Source organism: Myotis daubentonii, chromosome 10 (genome assembly GCF_963259705.1).
Source record: "Myotis daubentonii chromosome 10, mMyoDau2.1, whole genome shotgun sequence".
Taxonomy (NCBI): domain Eukaryota; kingdom Metazoa; phylum Chordata; class Mammalia; order Chiroptera; family Vespertilionidae; genus Myotis; species Myotis daubentonii.
In genome coordinates this window covers 16,143,247-16,165,286 of record NC_081849.1, presented here as the reverse complement: position 1 = coordinate 16,165,286, position 22,040 = coordinate 16,143,247, and the positions used below count along the sequence as shown (strand labels likewise).

Genomic DNA, 22,040 nt, shown 5'->3' with positions numbered 1-22,040 from the left:
ATTTACTGATTTCACACTATGTTCCAGTCACTTTTTCTTACTGCTTTTTTTTAAAGATATACTATCTCATTTAATCCTCATAAAAACCTTACAAGGTAGATTAATAATAATGATAACAGTAAGAAAAAGGATAGTTAGCATCATCATCATAATCACTTATAAACTTAGAAAAATGAGCCACAGAGCGGTTTAGTAAATTGTCTAGGCTATCACCACTAGGAGAAGAGGGTCAAGATGGCAGCTTAGGTATACATGGTACTCGCCTCCTCCCACAACCACATCAAAATTACAACTAAACTACAGAATAACCAACATTCAGAACCACCTTAAATCTGGATGAATGGAAGCCCTTCAATTAAAGAAGAAGCCACACTGAGACTGGTAGGAGGGGCAGAGACAAGGCATTGCTGTTCCAACACCCACGTATGGCATGTTTTAAATCAGGAGGGATATACAGTGGGGCCTTGACTTACGAGTTTAATTCATTCCGTGATTGAGATCGTAACTCAAATTACTCGTATGTCAAATCAAAAAGTGAACGAGTGAGACACGTGATGCTGGGCTGATGTTGTGGTGTTCACTGTGACGTTTGCTGCGCCAACTAGCAGTGGGGTATCTGAAGCTGGCTCGTAACCCGAATTTTAGCTCGCAACTCAAAGCAAAAAATCGGCCAAGAGATGGCTTGTATCTCGAAAAACTCGTTAGTCAGGACACTCGTAAGTCAAGGCCCCACTGTATTGGCTATGGAGGAGCAAGTGTTCCAGTGCTGGAAAGAGATGTCCCTGTAACTTCTGGCTATACAAACCAGGGGTATTGAAGCTGAGGGAGACAGAGGGCTGCTAAGATTCCCAGGCATTTCCTCTTAAAGGGCCTGTACACAGACTTACTTGGACTCACTCTCTGACCTCTAGCATTAGGCAGTAGCTTGAAAGGATCCAGGGACATATGGGAAGGAACTAAATTGCCTGTCCAGGCAAGAACTGGGAGGTAACTTTCTCCCAGACAAAAAGTGCTGGCAGTCACCTTATCTGAGTTTTCATCAACCTGGCCCACATTGTTTGCCCTTTCCTGGTAATTTCCTGAGACCCTGCCCCACCCAGTTTTCAGCCCCTCCCAAGTTGTTTGCAGTGGCTTTTTCATATGAATGGCCTGTCCTGACTCAGGCTTCAGACTTTCCTAAAATCTCTCAAATTAGCAGCAGCTGGCCTCAGCATGCTACATACCTCTCAAAAAGTGGCTCCAGGCCCAGCACTAGCAACAGCTTGCCAAGGTTCCCAGCTTCCCTTATCCTGGGCACTTTCAAGCCCACCATAAGTAGCAGCCATCTCAGATCTCCCTATAGCTTGTGGCAGGTGGCCCCAGGCAGGGCACAGGGAGTAGCTGACTTTGTACCTCCTGGGAGGCCCCAGAGCCAGTGCACCCAGTGGTCAGCTTCAGACCATGCCAGATGACAACCCTGCCAAATCCACAAACAACACACTCAAGGAGCAGATGTGGTGAGCACCAAAGACCCACTGAAGCAAGTCATGCTCCATAGGGGTATCTTCTGGATAGTAGCTCTTCTGCTATAGTTGCAGCTGGTCCTCACAGCTGATACACCTAGAAGTCAATCCCTCTCAGTGATGCCAATAGCAATCAGGGCTCAACTACAATGGGAGAGTGCACACAGCCCACACAAGGGCACATCTAGAGTGCCCGGCTCAGGTGACTGGGGAGGCTGAGCCACTGGGCTCTACAAAATACCTACTACACAAGGTCACTCTACCAATTCCAGGAGACATAGCAGTGACATCTAATACATAGAAACAAACACAGGGAAGCACATAAAATGCGGAGACAAAGAAACATGTCACAACTGAAAGAACAGAAGAAATCTCCAGAAAAAGACTAAATGAAATGGAAGCAAGCAAACCACCAGATAGATTTTAAAACAATGGTTATAAGGTTGCTCAAGGAACTTAGTGGGAATTTCAAGGAACTTAGTGAAAACATCGACATAAAAAGGACCAGTCAGAAATGAAGGATACACTAACTGAAATGGAGAATAATTTACAGGGATTCAACAGTAGAGTAGAGGACACCGAGAATCAAATAAATGATTTGGAATACACAGGAGCAAATTACACCCAATCAGAACAGTGAACAGAAAAAGAAAAAAAAATGAAGATAGTGTAAAGAGCCTCTAGGACAACTTCAAACATACCAACATTCATATCATGGAGGTGCCAGAAGGAGAAGAGAGAGAGAAAGATATTAAAAACCTATTTGAAAAAATGACAGAAAACTTCCCCTACCTGGTAAAAGAAATAGAATTACAAGTTCAGGAAGTGCAGAGAGTCCCAAACAAGATGAACCCAAAGAGGTCCACACCAAGACACATCATAATTAAAATGCTGTAGGTTAAAGACAAAGAGAGAATCTTAAAAGCAGCAAGAGAAAAGCAGTCAGTTATCTATAAGGGAGCACTCATAGGCCTGTCAGCTGATTTCTCAGCAGAACCTTTGCAGGCCAGAAGGGAATCACAAGAAATATTCAATGTAATGAAAAAGCAAGGACCTACAACCAAGATTACTCTAAACCAGTGGTTCTCAACCTTCCTAATGCCGTGACCCTTTAATACAGTTCCTCATGTTGTGGTGACCCCCAACCATAAAATTATTTTTGTTGCTACTTAATAACTGTAATTTTGCTACTGTTATGAATCCTAATTTAAATATCTGATATGCTATATGTGTTTACCAGTGGTCACGACTCATAGGTTGAGAACTGCTGCTACATCAAGTGTTGAAGGGAGTTCTTGAAGAAGGAGAAGAAGAAGAAGAAGAAGAAGAAGAAGAAGAAGAAGAAGAAGAAGAAGAAGAAGAAGGGGAAGGGGAAGGGGAAGGGGAAGGGGAAGGGGAAGGGGAAGGGGAAGGGGAAGGGGAAGGGGAAGGGGAAGGAGAAGGAGAAGGAGAAGGAGAAGGAGAAGGAGAAGGAGAAGGAGAAGGAGGAGGAGGCAGAGGAGGAGGAGGAGGAGGAGGAAGAGGAGGAGAAGAAGAAGAGGAAGAAGAAGAAATGTGAACAATAAAATGACAAGAAATACATATCTATCAATAATTGTATCTAAAAATCAAAATAAATTAAAGGAATCTAATGAACAAAATAAATTGATGAATAAAATAGAACCAGAGGCATGGAAACATGGAACAGACTGAGGAATCTCAGAGGGAAGGGGAGAGGGCAGCTGGAAGAGATTAACCAAATATCTTATATGCGTAAATGCATTACCTATGGACACAGACAATGGGGTGATAAGGGCCTGGAGCAAGGTAGGATCTGGGTGGAGGGGGGCAATGGAGGGAAATATAGAGGAGGCATCTGTAATATTCTCAACAATAAAGATTTTTTTAAAAATATCACCACTAGTAAGGAGTGGAACTGAAACTTTAAGCCCAGCAATCTGGTTCTGGCCTGCTTGCTCTTAAATAATCCATAATTGTTGCTCTGGGATAGACAAGTGACTCCAAATAGATTTCTAAAATAAATTATATAACAAAATATTCTTTCCTAAGGTATGAGGGCTCTGGGAAATCTGAGTAATTATTCTCTAACATTTTTTAGGACATAAATATAGTGATATTTAAAAATTCACAGCCACAATTGGGTGAACAATACATAAAAACTCATTATTATTTTCTAAAATGTTTAGTCATTTTATTTGAGAGCAGTTGATACATGATGTTAGCAATATTTCTTCAATCTCAGGCCATGCTGACTATATTTTCTTGTTTAATAATAGGCTAATTCCACCTTAACTATATTTCATAGCTTTGTTATTCTTATAATTTTCCTGTCATTATCCTGTCAGTTTCTACTTTTTATTCTTTGGCATTTGGTTCATGGGGTAAATCTACTGCTTCCTTACTCTTGTATTTTATGTGCGCGCACATTTTTATGAAATCTCTCTAAAGTATAATCTGTATATCACATATGCATGACTTACATATTAGAGTATATTGCAAAAATTCAAGCTCTTCAAACACTGTTAAAACCCAGTAGCACATCACATCAGACTAGGACTCTTTGTTATGAGGTGTTCTTTTAAATATCCTTGAGCTTTTTAGCTTCTAAAACAAAAAATTATAATAAAACAGTTCACTCACACCTAGATAAATCTAAAAGGAATTATTTTATCTATCTAGGCAGAAACAATATTAAGTTTTAGAGGTTGGTATTTTAAAAATCAACACTGGAAAGATGCTGAGCCAAGTAATGCCAGAGTTATCATCTGTAGTATAAAAAGTTGTCCTCTGATTACTTTACCTCGTAGTAATCTCATTGGAAAGGAGAAAACACATAAGCCATATCTGTAATTAGAATGCAAAGTCACTCAGTTATCAGTGCTTAGGGAAGATTGATTCCCCCTCAATACTCTCTCTACTTAGGTGAACAATTAGAGCACTTGCATTGATTCAGCAGTTCAAAAGCTGTATAAAGTAGAATATTCTCAAGATTAAAAAAAGGATAGTGCCATTATTTGCATATACATTTTAAATATTTAAGTAGCTACATTTGCTTAATAATCTGTAAGCATTTTACTTTCTCATCAAGGAAGACAATTTAAGGTTTAGGTCCGCACAGTGTTGTAACATGGCCAACGTGGAAAAATGACCCAGAAGGTCACAATATGCTTCCATCAAAGGAATATATGTTGGGGGGGGGCAGTCTTTGCAGGCCACTCCTATTTAGCAATGGGAATGGCTAAATTAAACTTGATTCTGGCACTCAGCAAAATGCTAATTTAGCCTTTAGCTCAGTCAAAAATTTTTTCTGTTGAGGAAAAAATATATGTAGTAAAATTATCTTCTTTTACCTATTCAATACCAACAAAGGATGTCTGCAAACTATATGGAAAATAGCATCATATAGAGTTGTCTAGAAAAAATAAAGCCAAATTAAAAATATATATAGTTTGAGTTAGGTAGCTCTTTGCAATAGAAATGTTGCTCGAGATAATGACATTTCTGGCTTGTTGTTTTGTTTGATGCTCCCGGAACTGGTTTCCTTTGAGACTATTAAATAAAAGGATTGATGTGCTAAGGAACTTGAGTCAGTGGTGACCTTTGTATGAGGATTAGTTGACTCTTTGATTACTTTTGGCATTTCATTTTACACCTCTTTTTGAAATCAACTCATGGTAGTGTAGTCAATCAAATTCCAGCTGAAAACTACTCAGAGTACTTTTTATATGTATCCTAATTAGTGTTATATCATCCTAAACTTTATTAAAAATAAATGAATTGTGGGCATTAAATAGAGAGGGAAGAAAGGGAAGGGCTCTGTAGACAAGAAATTTCCATTTCCACTGTCATCTTCATCATCATCATCAACATCATCAATAAATGTATTAAGTTTACATATACACTTGCCATTTTTTCCTTTTTCTCCATTATAGTCTTACTTGAAAGTATATACTAGTACATTTTAGAATTATCAAAAGCATGCTAATTTAAATATAGCCTAATTCCTCTCTGTTTTTAAAAAACAAAACAAAACACATCAATCTGAGAAACATCAATTTGTTGCCTCCTGCATGCACCCCAAGCAGGGATCAAACCTGCAACTTGGCTATGTGCCCTGGGCAGGAATCGAACCTGTTAGGGACAATGCTCCAGCCAACTTAGACACACCAGCCTGGCTCCTTTCCTTCTTAAAAAGCAGCAGGTAGTGTGGTAGAATACCAGCTTCATGACAAATCACTGGCACTCTGTCACAAAATACGTCTGATGTAAAGTGAGAAATATCATCTCATACACAGAGAAAAATATAAAACTTTAAACTTAGCATACTTTCTATTTCCAAATGTTCCTCTCTCTATAATTAGGGTGAAACATGCTTTTTCCCCCCTTTATATGGTTGTTGTTTCTTAAAATGAAAGTGGCCCAATAAAGTAAACAACTTTTGGTACATATATGGTTTGAACTGATCTCTCTTTTAATGTTTTGATTGTTATAAAACAAAATGATACTCTCATTGTGTTTTTAGCATCATGGTACTCAATACTAAGCTGAGTACCGAATCCCTAAAGAATCAGCCATCAATGCAGTTTACAACAAGTAGTAAAATGTGATGGGAAACCAAAAGTGCTATAGAAATTCAGCGAAAGGAGATTAGATTTAAACCAAACGTTAAAGGGTTAGGTAGGGTTTGAGCAAGATGCCAGGGTTACTAAACGCAATTTCAGCCTCGAGGAAAGTCTTGAGCAAAGGCGGAGAAACACAATAGAACATGAGCAGGTAGGCATCATTGCACAGGCAGGTAGTTTGAGGAGCAGTGGTAGTCTACACTGTATATTAAAACTGAATTTTACAGAGATTTTCTTCCTTGGAACAGTACGTCATGTGACTTCTGAGCATGCCCAAAGCTGAAGATTAACTTCACAGTTCTCAGTTAGCTAACCACAGGGCAAGGGCGGACATCTCAGCCCATTGTAGGCATTAAGGTAGGTAGTCACATGGGCATGGGTAGAGTTGCAGTGGTCCTTGTAACTCTTTGTAGATTTAATCATATTCATAGCTGGGAGCTGTACAGCATTATGATGGAGAAATATCTGTAGATCCACGGGAAGAGAGGATAGCAGGGTTTGGACTCATCATTCGCTAGAGCCTGGCTAACACAGGAAGAGACTTTTCTTCCAACTTGGGTCTATATCTTTTTCTTTGCAATGAAAGATTTTCAAAGTCCTAATTATTTAGTTGTAAATGGTGCCTAACAATTAAACCCAGGACCCAAACTGTACAGTCCATGTACACATGGTGATATTTGGTAAGGAACTCCTGTAAGGACTGTACCTGGGTATAGGTGTCCCATGGAAAGAGCTGTCCTCTAAAATATCAAGCTTGGATAGCCCCGCCCCACCGCTGTGTAGAGATAGAAAACAAAGTTTTAAAGTTTGAGAAAAGGTGGATGAGAATTGCATCAAGCTAAAGACTGGAGCGAGTGGGCTTCAGAAAGGGGGCATCCGGGCCTAATTCCTAGAAAGTAGACAGAGAAGATCCTTTTGGTCTATTTTCAAATGTTTAAATTTTCACCTCCTTTCTGGCCTTTCCCTGCCATGCTGCTACCCCTGTGGTCCCAGTTTAGTAGAAAGGAAAGAGACAGAGGCCCTGGAGAGTGAGGCAGGACAATGTTCCAGCGGCCATTTCCCAGTTTTGTGACCCTGATGACTTTGAGTCTCAGTTTTTTCTTCTGTAAAATGGGGATGACAATATTTACACTTTTATGAGGATTAATTGAGGGAGCACATATGAAACAGCCAATACAAAGCTGGAAATACAACAACCACACACTGGAAGCCGTTTTACGTGCCTACTTCTTTCCTTCTTCCCTCCCGCCCGCCCCCCATTTTACCTCTCCTCCCTATCTCTCCATTCTTTGCCTCATTCTTTACTTATTATCTATTGAAAAATGTGGTTTAACCACTTCTCACTTGCCAAGTACTATGCTTGGCACTGAGGAAAAAATGGTGCCTTGATGGGGAATAAGTCCTTGTCATCATCAGCTTACCATCTAATGAGAGACAAACATTGATCAGAGTAGGATATAAATGAATGTGAAAATTACCACTATTTCATTTCAAGCAGAATTACATGGTGCTATAAGAGTAACTAATAGGATTATTCATATCTTTTCCTTTTCCCTTTTTTGTAAGTATAAACAGAAGAATAAATTTTACTATACTAGACTGCAGTAAATGACTAGAAGTGTAAATGTTTATACGTTGTTGGATTGATCTTGAACATATATGAAGGTTGGTACTTCTGTATGTTAAAATCCTAGAATCAGGAAGATGAATAACAGACATGACAACCTAACAGATTTATATTTCATGTTTGTCTTTTATGCTTCTTTTGTTAATTTTTACTTTTGGATTATAGTTATTTTAGTAGGCTTCATCGATTTACTCTTCCTTTGATGAAATGAATAGAAACTCCTTCCTTCCTCTGGGGGAATAATGTACTTTGGAGTTCAAAACAGTGGGTTGCCCAGAAGCTATATGTTCAATCACATTGCAAACACGCAATAGAAGATAAGCTTCGTCCCTCATAGGAGTTTCACTGTAATGAAAAGAGCTGAGGCAGCTTCAGAGTACAGAATGCCCTTTAGGGACCAAAGCTTCTCCCAGGCTCTGTGGCTTGGACAGAACCGAGAACTCAAAGTGCCCACCCACATAAGTCAGCAATCCCTAGCAGCAAGGCACTCTCTTATTGGATAATAATTCTAGCCTTGCTACTCTCAGAAGGGATGGGTCCTTTGCAGAGGGCCTTAGAGTCTGGAATAAAAATGACTTTTTTTTAAAGGATTATTCCTGGGAAATCTCTTTTCTTCACTTTCCCTGCCTGCCAAGGCTGGGGAATTTGGGTCCTGTCAGTGTGTTTATGTCACATAAACATAATCTGATATAACATTTCCTCTTCTTATAGTAAGTGACTCTTTGGGGCATGAAACTTAAAAGACAAAAATAAAAGATGGCTGCCCCAAATCTGTAACAGAGAATTTGGAGTTAACTGATTCACAAACCATCACAGCCAAGAGCCTCCACTTCAGAAGTCACATTGGTGCAGATCATTCATCTATGGCAGTGGTTCTCAACCTTCCTAATGCCGTGACCCTTTAATACAGTTCCTCATGTTGTGGTGACCCCCAACCATAAAATTATTTTCCTTGCTACTTCATAACTGTAATTTTGCTACTGTTATGAATCGTCATGTAAATACCTGATATGCAAGATGTATTTTCATTGTTACAAATTGAACATAATTAAAGCATAGTGATTAATCACAAAACAATATGTAATTATATATGTGTTTTCCGATGGTCTTAGGCGACCCCTGGGAAAGGGTCGTTCAACTCCCAAAGGGGTCATGACTCACAGGTTGAGAACCTCTGATCTATGGTGACATTTGTTGTACTAGGAATGGCCTTTATGTAACACCGCCCTCCCCCCGCCCCCCCCCCCCCACCCACAGACACACACACACACATTGTATCTCTCTACCACTACCCATCATCTGATTCCACTTCCTTCTCTGGCTACATCCGTATTTCTCTCCTCCCCTAAGCATCTTTCTTCGACAGTATTGCCATCTCTAGTTCAACTCCTCCCATTCTCTCTCTCTATTGCACTCCAATACTTTTCCCCACCACTCACCGAAACTGCTCCTTCGAAGGTGCTCTAAGTTGCTGAATCAAAAAGTCAATTCTTCGTTCTAAGATCAAAGTGTTGATCTTGCTTGATTAATTGACAGCATTTGACACAACAGACCAAGCTCCTCCTTCTTCACTTGGCTTTAGCACCCTGCATTCTCCTGGTTTCCCCCCCACCTAACTGCTCTCTGCTACTCAGTCTCTGCATTGCATCAACCCCTTTGCCCAGGAGTGACCCAGCTCACGGCACCAGCTCCACTTATTTTTATATTCATATTCATCACTCCCTTGGAAACCATATCCAGTGACCAGCTTTCTAACATTCATATGCGAATGACATCCAAAAGCATATCTCCATGAAGGAAAAATACCACATGATCTCACTCATTTATGGATAATAAAGACCATTATAAACTTATGAACAAAAATAGATACAAAGGCAGAGCAGCTTCGAACAGACTGTCAAACTATAGCGTGAAGGCCGGGGAGGGTTGGGGGGCAGGAGGGGAGGGTAAGAGATCAACCGAAGGAGTTGTATGCATGCATATAAGCATAACCAATGGACATAAGACACTGGGGGGTAGGGGAGGCCAGGGGATTGTCAAGGGCGGGAAAAAAAGGAGACATATGTAATACTCTTTGTAATTTGTTAAGCAATAAAACAATAAAAAAAAGCATATCTCCAGGCAAGATTGCTTCCTTGAATTTCAGACTCATATACCCAATTGCCTATGTGTCGTATCCACTTGATGTCTAGTAAGCATCTCAGAACTCCATTTCTAATCCTCCCATCCGGTCCTGTTGCCCCAATTTTGTTAAAGGTAGCATCATTCTCCAAGTTGCTCAGGCCAAAAACCTTAGAGCCCTCATAGCCTTCGTTCTCTTATACTCACTGTCCAGTCTGTCAGCTCAACATTTGAAATACACTTAGTGTCTAATCCCTTCTCTGCATTTCCTCTGCCAACATCCTGGTTCAAACCACCACCTTCTCTCTCTTGGATTATTGTTATTCTGCCTTGTCCCTCACAGACCAATTTAGTCTAGGATCCAGAGATCTAGTTAAAACAGATGTTAGAAATTTCAGAGCTGCTACTTCTCTGCTTAAAACTTTGCAGTAGCTTCCAGTCTCATTCTGGATAAAGCCAGAATCATTGGAATGGTCTAGGTCATATGCTATCTGAGCCCCTGTTTAGCAAGACCCTGAACTAATTCTGTACCAGTGCCACTCACTGGCCTCTTGCTGTTCCTCACAGACCCAGACGTGCTCCTGCCTCAGGGATTCCGCACTTTCCTGGAATTCTCTTTCCCTGGGTATCCAAGGCCATTAGTTCTTAAATGTCAACTCAGCATGTATTTTCTGGACTACAGCACAACTAACATCCCAGCATCTATACCTCTTCTCAACACTCTTTTTACTCATCCGTGTTTTCTTTTTCTCTGTATTTTTATCAATCACCTTCTAATATAATAAGTATTTTACTTATTTATGTTGCCTCTTTCTATTTCTCACATTTTTCTTCCACAAAAATGCAAGTTCTGTGAAAGCAAAGGTCTCTTTTACTCACTGCGGTATTCCCCTGGTTTAGGACAGTTGTTGGTACATAGAGGTGGTCAATTAATATTTCTCAGTTGGATAAATGTAATTGTCAATCGACTTTAAAATGCATCCTCACCCTGACTTATATGTTTCTACTTTACATCTGACCCTGTTCTGCTTCTTGTGTGCTGTTCCAGTCTCCTGCCCTCACTGGTTGTTTAGGCAAAGATGACGGCGATGCCAATACAACTATGTCACTGGATGTGGTTGGTGCTCTGGTGCCGCTGCTTGTCTGTAAGCACATGGTTTCCCCCTCTGCATCTAGGCCACCCATTCTGTGACACTAGGAAATAACTAAACGCTGAGTGTCAGGACCGCTCTGGGAGTTACTTGTGGACGTCTTTCTTTTATAAGATGCATTACATTAAAAGGTAATAGAGCCATCTCTGTGTGTATGGATGTTTTTATTTAAAAGAGAATAAAGCAAAGTTAAAAGTCATTCAGAAGAAGGTATTCTTCTGTGTGCCTTATGCTTGCATAATAAATACATTAGCTCGTTAGCCAGGGCACACACTTGCTTATTGAATGCCTGTCACTGAAATTAAGCAATATTTCCATTTTTTGATAAAAAATTATAGTTGGAAAAAAAACATTTTCTAATGCCAGGATCATGTAGAAAGATCTGTGCTGGGATGTACAAGGTATCAAGCAGAAAAATCAGGAAGCATGCAGCAGTGTTGTTGATTTGACCTGAACTTCTACACCCCCTTCAGCAGATGCTATAAAAGGTTTGAGAGATGGGCACTAATAGAAACCTCTCCACTCTTCCTCTCCACAGCATTGACAGAGGACCAAGAATCCTGCTGCTTAGCTGAAGGACGTTCTATCTAGAACATTTCTTAATGGAGAATATTCCCAAGATAAAAGGTTGCTTCATCTCCTACCCTCATTTTACTTATTTGCTTCAAAGGAGTAAAAAAAAGACTGCAAATAAAGTTGACTTACACAAATCCCATGCTACAAAGAAGCATATTATTGGAGTCTTCAAATACATTATCCAAGAAGTTTTAGAGAGAAAGAGCGATGATTTGTGACATTTTCATATAAATCATAATTCTAAACCAGAATATTGATCCCCAAGTAAAATGAGGGGCAACCTGAATCATAAATTTTCTGATTTGGAATTTTTTATATATTTCAAGTAAATATTAGGTCCAAATTATACAGATGCAACTTTAGGCTCAGATTATTGAGCTGGAAACATTTTAGTTCAAAGAAAAAAAAAATTAAACAATTATTTCAATGAATGTATCTAGGGCATAACATTTTTTAAAAAAAGAATCAAATTTTTATGGCAGTATTACTCACTGATGAAATTAGTGACAAGAAAAATGAAAACAATGCCAACATTTCCTGATATTCTGTATTGTGCTTACCGAATGTTTTTATTTTGTGTCCTGTATTGAATTTTTCTTGCCCAGATACAAAAATGCAGTGATATTGCAAGTGAATCTATGAGTGAAGCCCACTTTTTTTCAGATCATAGTCCCATGTTTCATAAGACTGTGATATAGTGACACTGCGTGTGTATTATGACAGTGAGACAGTTCTCCGAAGCATCTGGAAGAATGGGAAAGCAGAGAAGGTACCAGTGGGATAGAGGGTTGATTGTGTGGAGTTTTGATCCATCACTGAGTTATCCCATCTGCAAAAAAACCCACTTTTTTTTTTTCATTTTCAGGACCTGGCTATTGACATAAGGAGCTTAGACTTCCTCATGCTCATTCTTATAAGCTCTTTTTTGAGAATATTAACAATAGGAAATATAGACAAAAGTATTTGCAGAGTATCACAGATTTTTAAAATAATAAACAGGCTTGATTCTTACTCTTGAAACTCTTTTTCTTTGAGGGTTATGTTGTGGAATCGAGCTGGAGTCTTAAAACAAACACTGAGGATAACAGATATGATTTCAGAAGCACAGAGATGAAGACAATGAATTACTCGTTGCTATGTACAAGATCTCTAGGGCCTGCGTAGAACTCCACCAAATAGAGAAACAGGTTTGTCCATGTGTGAATTTGGTCATCCCCCTGTTCTTGTACAGCCTGCAAGCTAAGCATGGTTCATAAATTGTCAAATGGCTGAAAAAATTCAAAAGAAGAAGAATTCCTCACAACTGAAGATGGTGTGGAATCCCAATATCAGTGCCTATAAAGTTTTATTGGAATTCCACGTGTTCATTTGTCTGTTTTCTATTATTGCTTTCATGCTTCCACAGTAGAGCTGAGCAGTTTCGGCAGAAATCATATGGCCTTCAAAGCTGAAAGTATTCACTGCCTGGTGCCTTATAGAAAACCGTTTGTGGACTCCTGGTATAATTTACATAACCTTTCCCTTTAATCAACTGGTAAGTCACTTGCAATTTTTTACATTAATTATTAGCTCTGGGGTAAACATATCTGTTACTCAGCACAGCTCTCATTTTTGCCGTCCTCACTGTTAGAAAAGCCACTTCATCCTTGTACCAGACTGAACCTGAGACTCAGTAGCGCATTCTCAGGTTCCAGTAAGGTTTCTGCCTCAAGGTCAAGGCATAATGCTTCCCATACCTCTGTATTGGAACAGTGATTTGTCTACTCTTATTTTACTATCAAAGACATACTTAATATTATCAACACTAATAAAAGAGAAAAATGGTAATTGGCGTACGAGCTACCCTTTTCATTGGCTAATCAGGGCTATATGCAAATTAACTGCCAACTAAGATTGGCAGTTAACTGCCAACAAGATGGCGGATAATTTGCATATGCAGGCACAATGCAGGGAGGCGAAAGGGAAAGCAGGAAGAAGCCCCCTCCACTGACAGTGATCAAAAACCCAGGGGGGAGCTAAGAGCTGGGGGGCAGGGCAAAGGCGGCCCTGGGGCCGCCTTTGCCCTGCCCCCCAGCCATGATCGGAGAATCAGGCGCCTTTGCCACCCTGGCCAGTGATAGCAGGAAGTAGGGGTGGAGCCAGCGATGGGAGCTGGGCACGGTCAAAGCTGGCAGTCCCAGGAGCTAGGGGTCCCTTGCCTGGGCCTAAAGCGAAGCCCATGATCACGGGGCCGCTGCAGCTGCGGGTCCCCGCTGCCCGAGCCGGATGCCTCAGCCAGAGGCGTTAGGCCTGGGCAGGGGCGGAGCCTGCAACCGTAGGGAGCTGGGGGTCCCCTGCCCAGGCCTGACACCTCTGCCGGAGGCCTCAGGCCTGGTCAAGGGGCCGATCCGGTGATTGGTGATCGGAGGGTGATGAGGGTCAACTCCTCTGGCTGAGGCATTAGGCCTGGGTCAGAGGCGTCAGGCTTGGGCGGGGGGTGGAGCAAGCGATCAGAGGGAGATGGGGGTCCCCTGCCCAGGCATGATTCCTGGGCCAGAGGCCTCAGGCCTGGGCGGGGGCCAGAGCCAGTGATCGGGGGGAGATGGGGATCCCCTGTCCAAGCCTGACACCTCTGGCGGAGGCGTCAGGCCTAGGCAAGGGGACGATCAGGTGATCAGAGGGTGATGGGGGTCTACGCCTCTGGCTGAGGCATCAGGCCTGGGCAAGGCGCAGAGCCAGCAATCGGAGGGGTCTGGGGGTCCCCTGCCCAGGCCTGACACCTCTGTCAGAGGCGTCAGGCCTGGGCAAGGGGCCGATCCTGCGATTGGAGGGTGATGGGGGTCAACGCCTGAGGGCTCCCCGTATGTGAGAGGGGGCAGGCTGGGCTGAGGGACACTCTCCCCCCCCCCCCACACACAGACACAGCCAGTGCACGAATTTCGTGCACCGGACCCCTAGTAATTAATAATAATCAGAGGAGAAACCAAGATAGAGGCATAGGTAAACACCGGAGTTTGCTGCCTTGAGCAACCACTTCAAAAATACAACTAAAAGATGGAACAGATATCATCCAGAACCACAGGAAGGCTGGCTGAGTGGAAGTTCTACAAGTAGGAGGAAAGAGAAAAACATACCGAGACTCAAAGGAGGCACAGTGCTGAAGTAAAATACTAAGGTGCGGAGTGCATGCGGAGAGGGCTGGCGGCTGAGGGCGCGGTTGTCGTTTTCAATCGGGAGGGAGTCTCAGGCTCTGAGCTCCAGTTCCAGGAGAGTCGCTAGAGACCCAGACTCATACGGGAGAAGCGGGACTGTCTGGCATCGCTCAGAACCTTAGGGCAGCTTTCTCTCCATGGGGCTTGCAGCAATTACTCTGAGGGCAAGACTGAGAGCAGCCATAATTGCTAACCCCACCCTATTGATCCCGTGGGACCCACCCCGCCCAAGCCCTGCAGGGAGACTTTTGCTGGATAACCTCAGGCAAAGGCTAGATTAGCACCTCCCTAGAGATCCAGGATCCAGGAAGCCCAGAGGTCAGAGTGGGACCATCCAGTTTGCAGCTCCTTAGAACCATAAAAGACACACTCAGGGGGAAGACTCAGTGAGCACCAAAGCCCCATCGAAGCAAGTCTAGCCCCAGAGGGGTGTTTCCAGCACAGAAGTTCTCCCACTGCAGACACAGCTGATTCTCACAGCCAATTGGCCTGGAAGTCAATTCCTCACAGTGATAATTACAACAATCAAGGCTTAACTACAACAAGACTGTGCACAAAGCCCACAAGGGGCTGCACCAAGAGTGTCTACCTCAGGTAATTGGGACACTTAGCACAGAAAGGCACTCTATCGACACAGCGAAGCATAAAAAATGCCGAGACAAAGAAACAGGACACAAACAACAGAATTGGAAGAAAGCAAACTGTTGGATATAGAGTTCAAAACCACACTTTTAAGGTCTTTAAAGAACTGTCTAGAAGCCGCCGATAAATTTAATAAGGGCCTCGAAAAGACTGGTGAGATCGCTGATGAATGTAGTGAGATCTTCAAGAAGACTGGTGAGACTGCCGATAAATGTAGTGAGATCCTCAAGAAATCTAATGAGACCCTCGATGTTGTGATAAAGAACCAACTAGAAATTAAGAATACACGGACTGAAATAAAAAATATTATACAGACTCCCAATAGCAGACCAGACGGTCGCAAGAATCAAGTCAAAGATTTGAAATACAAAGAAGCAAAAAACACCCAACCGGAAAAGCAAAATGAAAAAAGAATCCAAAAATACGAAGATAGTGTAAGGAGCCTTTGGGACAGCTTCAAGCGTACCAACATCCGAATTATAGGGGTGCCAGAAGATGAGAGAGAGCAAGATATTTAAAACCTATTTGAAGAAATAATCACAGAAAACTTCCCCTACCTGGTGAAAGAAATAGACTTCCAAGTCCAGGAAGCGCAGAGAACCCCAAACAAAAGGAATCCAAAGAGGACCACACCAAGACACATCATAATTAAAATGCCAAGAGCAAAAGACAAAGAGAGAATCTTAAGAGCAGCAAGAGAAAGAAACTCAGTTACCTACAAGGGAGTACCCATACGACTGTCAGCTGATTTCTCAACAGAAACTTTGCAGGCCAGAAGGGAGTGGCAGGAAATATTCAAAGTGATGAATACCAAGAACCTACGACCAAGACTACTTTATCCAGCAAAGCTATCATTCAGAAGTGAAGGCCAGATAAAGAGCTTCACAGATAAGAAAAAGCTAAAGGAGTTCATCACCACCAAACCAGTATTATATGAAATGCTGAAAGGTATCCTTTAAGAAGAGGAAGAAGAAGAAAAGGTAAAGATACAAATTATGAACAACAAATGCACATCTATCAACAAGGGAATCTAAAAATCAAGTGAATAAATAATCTGATGAACAGTATGAACCGGTGATTGTAATAGAATCAGGGACATAGAAAGGGAATGGACTGACTATTCTTGGGGGGGGGGAAGGGGTGTGGGGGTGAGGGAAGAGATTGGACAATAATCCTGCACCTATGTATGAGGACAGTGGGTGGGGAGTGAGGGCGGAGGGTGGGATGGGAACTGGGTGGAGGCGAGTTATGGTGGGAAAAATAGAGTAACTAATGTAATAATCTGAACAATAAAGATTCAATTGAAAAAAAATAATAATCAGAAACACCAATCAGAAAGGATATATTCACCCCTATGGCCATAGCAGCACAATTTACCATAGCTAAGATTTGAAAACAGCCTAAGTGCCCATCAGCAGATGAGTGGATTAGAAAACAATGGAATACTACGCTGCTGTAAAAAAGAAGGAACTCTTACCATTTGCAACAGCATGGATGGACCTGGAGAGCATTATCCTTAGTGAAATAAGCCAGTCGGAGAAAGATAAATATCACGTAATCTCACTCATTTGTGGAATATAATGAACAATATAAACTAATGAACAAAAATAGAGTCAGAGAAAAAATATTTTAGAATATAATAGTAGTAATCCTGTTATTTGCAGATTTTTAATATTTCCTACAACTTTTGTGATATTATACAATGTTAGTACAGTTTTGGTAATATTATATTTAGAATCTTTTTCCTTGAAATATTAATGTTTATTGCATGTAACATTATTATATTTAAAATAGTTTTCCTTGAAATATTAAAAAAATTAGTATAATAGCTAATAGTATGATTAAAGAACTGAACTTCAATGACAAAAGAAATACTTTTGAAAGAAATAAAGTTTGAGAAAGGTGAAATGTTTTAAAAGGCAAACTTCAATCCCAATCTCACCAATTGTAAAGATTATGTATTTATGTGCCCATAATATTTTTTAAGATATGTTTTTATTGATTCCAGAGAGGAAGGGGAGAGGGAGAGAGAGATAGAAACATCAATGATGAGAGAGAATCATTAATCAGCTGCCTCCTGCATGTCCCACACTGGGCATATGCCCTTACCAGGAATCAAATCCATGACCTCCTGGTTCATAGGTTGACACTCCACCACTTAGCCACACGGGCCAGGCCTTAATTTTTTTTGTAATCCTCACCTAAAGATATGGTGGTTTTTACAATTGATTTTTAGAGAGAGAGGAAGGGAGAGAGAAAAAGAAATATTGATGTGAGAGTGAAGCACTAATCAGCTGCCTCCTAAACAACCCCTACCAGAGATCAAGCCTACAACCCATGTATGTGCCTTGACTGGGAATCCAACCAGCAATCTTTAAGTGCAAAGGATGTTGCCCAACCTACTGAGCCACACCAGCCAGGGCTGTGCCCTTAATCTTATGAAAACACCATGATTAGTGTATTGCTTATTATGATTTACAAGTCAATCTTCATTTGGAATCCAGATATTCTTATGTGGAGCTCCAGAACTGCAAACATGTTTGAGGTAAAGATCCTCCATCTATCTCCTCAGGGACTAATCTCTTGGCCTTTCTTGGAGAGGAAGTTTTCTAACTTTTTGTTTACTGTGCAGGAATGACTACGGGAGGAGAGGAATGGTTAATCTTTTCAGTCTCTTGAACATGCTCTTTAGGGTCTAGGAATTCTTGCTTCTTTTCCTTATAAGGGACTCAGAGGAAAGGCAGAAAGTCATTCTGATAGGACAACTCTTGACCACGAAGGGAGAGGGGAAGAAAGAGGTTCCCTTCCCATTGGAATGGTATTGCTTTTTACTTTTTCATCGTAGGGGAGAGCTCTAGGCAAAGAAAAAAAGAAAGACTCATGGACAGACATCAGTATGGTGATTGACAGAAGGAAGGGGGAGGGGGAGATGAAAGACAGCAAAGGAGGGATAAATGGTGATGGAAGAAGATTCGACTTGGGGTGGTAAACACACAATACAATATACAGGTAATGTACTATAGAATTGTATATCTGAAACGTGTATAATTTCATTAACCAATTTCGTTCCAATAAATTCAATTAAAGAAAAATTGTTTGGTCAGTATATTTCTTAGAAATTGCTTTATCAAAAAGCTTATTCCCATATGTAGAACAAAGCACATTTTATCAGGATTCAAATAAAGCTGTGGAGTAGAAATGAAACTGCTTTCATAACAGCAGATATGGACTTGACACTGAGGTGCTAAATGAAACCAGAATCTGCAGTGTCAAATACTCATAGAGTAGGAGTTGGCTACACTTGAATTTGGATATTTCTGTCTTCATCTTTGTGGTCATGCATTTATCTCAGACTTCCAAATTCTGGCATGTGATATCATCACATCAACTTCCAAGTATTATACACATATTGTCAAATATAATCTGAAAATAAGTATTTGCGAGAACCTGGACAGACTCCTGCATGAATATATATATCCTACATAATAAAAGGCTAATATGCAAATCACCCAAAAGACACAACTGGTTGCTATGACGTACACTGACTACCAGGGGGCAGATGTTCAATGCAGGGGGAGCACCGCTCAGCCAGAAACTGGGCTTACGGCTGGCGAGTGCAACAGTGGTGGTGGGAGCCTCTCCCACCTCTGCAGCAGTGCTAAGGATGTTCAACCGATAGCTTAGGTCCGCTGGACTGCAAGAGGGCACAGGCTGGGTTGAGGGACCCCTCCCTTTCCCCCCAGTGCACAAATTTTATGCAATGGGCCTTTAGTATATATATTGGACTATGACAGTTTTAATGTCATTGAAGAAGAGCTTATGTGATCTTAGTGTTTAGGTAGGTGGGTAACTGCCCAATTTTTAACAACCAAATCTGTAAGGGTGATCTTCCCTATAGTAGAGGGAGGGAGTTCATCTTTCTCATAGTCTTGCTTTAGCCATATCCAGAGACTACCTTTATCAGCACTCTTCTGTGCTGTGTCTGGGCCTTGCTGTAACTTGCTCTGAGCTTCAAGGTTTACCAGTGTCTACCCATGGAAACTACCAAGAGACACTTGATGTCTACCCAGAATATGTAACTTCCTATGTAGCTGAAAGTTGGCTTATCTTGCAAAAGCTCTGAGTTCTTCCAATGAAAGCTGGTGAAAATAGGATGAAATATATTAACCAATCTGCTGCAGTTCTCATTACCTAAGAAGGAAATTCACATAAACTCTTATTCCAGGAGAGCCTCTTGTAATTTTCTTTTAAAATAACTCTTTGTCTCCTTGAAAATAACTTCTACTTACATGCAGTTGCTTAAACCATGAGGCCCGGAACACTAAAATGAGTGTGCTATCTTGAACTTAATAAAATATATATTTTAGCACTTCTCTGTTAATGGCATCGCCATTTGTGGGGACTGTGTGGAGAGGGAATATCCCAATAGGGGTAACATTTGCCTGGAGAATGGATCTTTCCTGCTGAACTTTACTGGCTGTGCAGTGTGCAGTAAGTGGGATTTTATGCTAATCACAAACAAATCTTTGAAAGAGGAAGATGAAGAACTAGTTACCTATGATCATCTGTTAGAATTGTCATCACGTAGTAGCCAGGCATGAATAGACATTCAGTATCATGGATGAATTTCAGGAGCACACCATGCTGTGTTTGTTATGTGGCAAAGCTGAAGATACGAACAGAACAGTATTCTCCCTGAGGACCCCCGACAAATGACTCTGATATCCTAAGCATCCTTCTGCAGTTCTGTTGTAACTAGGTTGTGTTGGTTGCAATACTGCAAACCTGATGGTTCGTCTTAGTTTTTAATGTAAATTATTTGCTTATCTGTTTCTGCTTAGACTGACCTATTCTTTGAAAGAAAAGAAGTAATTTGGGGGATTACTGTTCTCTGGAGCTGAGCTCTTCTGCCAGAGTTCCCAGTTCACACAGGTGCAGCCAGAATGAAGCATCTTTGTTAGTGCTGTGTGGCTAAAAAATAATTAGAATGGGAGAACCTAGTGCCCAGATCTTGGTTCCAATAAAAGGAACCAGGGCTCCTTGGAGAAATGACTTACTCTAGGACTAGGGCTATAAATACGCAAGATGAGCCTGGAGCATCTTGCGCCACATACACACACACACACACACAAAAAAAAAAAAAAAAAAAAAAGAAAGAAAGGAAAGAAAGTAAGAAAGTGCTCAGAAAAAAATCACAATGGTTGGGGATGCCAGAAGGACAGAAGAGCCAACTGAAGGAGCTCCCAGTAACCAAAGCTGGAACAATTCAAGTAAAAAATTAAGTAGCATTGGATTATTACCCAAACTATAAAATAAATATTCATGAATCCATACTGACATAAATAAATGATTGAATAAGGAAATATATACATTACGATAGGAAAACTCCCATGCAAAAGATTTTCAAATAATGTGTGTAGATATTCCCCGCTCCTTAAGTGTGAGTGTGTGTGTTGACTTCCCGCCAGAGTATAGTATTGCAAGGGGACAAACACGAGCCTGGATCAAGGTTAACGTCATTGGTGATAGGCCATGTGTATAGCATGATGTGATGAGAATGGACTTTACCTTTGTAGTATCCTCCCCCAAAACCATAACTCCAGGCTCATCATTAGAAAAACATCAAACAAATCCCAGTTCAGAGACATTCTACACAACACCTGACCAGTGCGCCTCAGAACTGTCAGGTCATCAAAGATAAGGACGTCTGAGAAACTGGTTTACTCAAAGTAAGTAAGTCAACGACTACTGAATGTAATGTCATATCCTGAATGGGATCGTACGCCAGAAAAAGGACATTTGGGGAAAACTGGGGAAATCTGAATACAGTGTGGACTTTTGTTAATATAAATAGAACGGTTTCATCTGCCCCAGAGGAATCGGACTATCTTAACTTGCATAGCTGGAAGAACACTGGGTGTTCTAAACTCTGGCATTTAGGCCCCTCTGCCATTCGGTAGCAGCACAACCATTAAGCAAAGCATTACTCTCTTTTTTATTGTCCCCTTTTTTAAATATTGGCCTAATAAGAATTGATATTGTATATCCTGTACAGTATTATTGAGAGATCCAAATGAATAATGAATGTAAAATGCTCTGGGAAGCATAGAAAGAACTAGATACAAATGAGATGGCTTCAGTTAGTTCTTCTCATTGTGAGACCAAACTTAAAAGGGTTGGGCATTAGAAAGGAAATTATTTCCTCTTCAGATCTAAGAGACTTAGGCATTCTGAACTAGGGCTTTGCTTGTAAGAAAAAAAAGAAGGTGAACAAAACGATCATTATTGACACCAGGGGAAAGCTTTGTTGTATAACAGGGGGAATAAAGGCTGAGGTTTATTGAGTACCTACTTTGTGCCAAGGCCTTTTTTTAAAAAGCACTGATTTATTCCTCATTCAGAGCTGCATGAGGCAGGTACTATTATTAATCTTTTAGAGCCAAAGAGACTAAGCGCAGGAAGTTGAGTAGCTCACTCAGGGTCACACAGCTGGTAGTCACTGCCTCTCAGGAGTGCTCAGTGCACACGAAGTAGAGGGTCTGGCAAGATCAGGGAGAGTTTGAGAACATCAGTGACCACCTTCTGAGAAACCAAGGCATGTCAGACCA

The 22,040-nt window shown here is 41.1% G+C and overlaps 1 protein-coding gene and 1 pseudogene across 1 annotated transcript in view; one reads left to right on the top strand and one right to left on the bottom strand.

Annotated features, from left to right (window-relative positions):
• Positions 1-22,040, bottom strand: part of KCND2 (potassium voltage-gated channel subfamily D member 2) — a 533,766-nt gene that overhangs the window by 57,481 nt on the left and 454,245 nt on the right. The gene's annotated exons all lie outside the window — the stretch shown is intronic.
• LOC132211266 (protein Churchill-like) lies at positions 17,969-21,447 on the top strand (annotated as a pseudogene).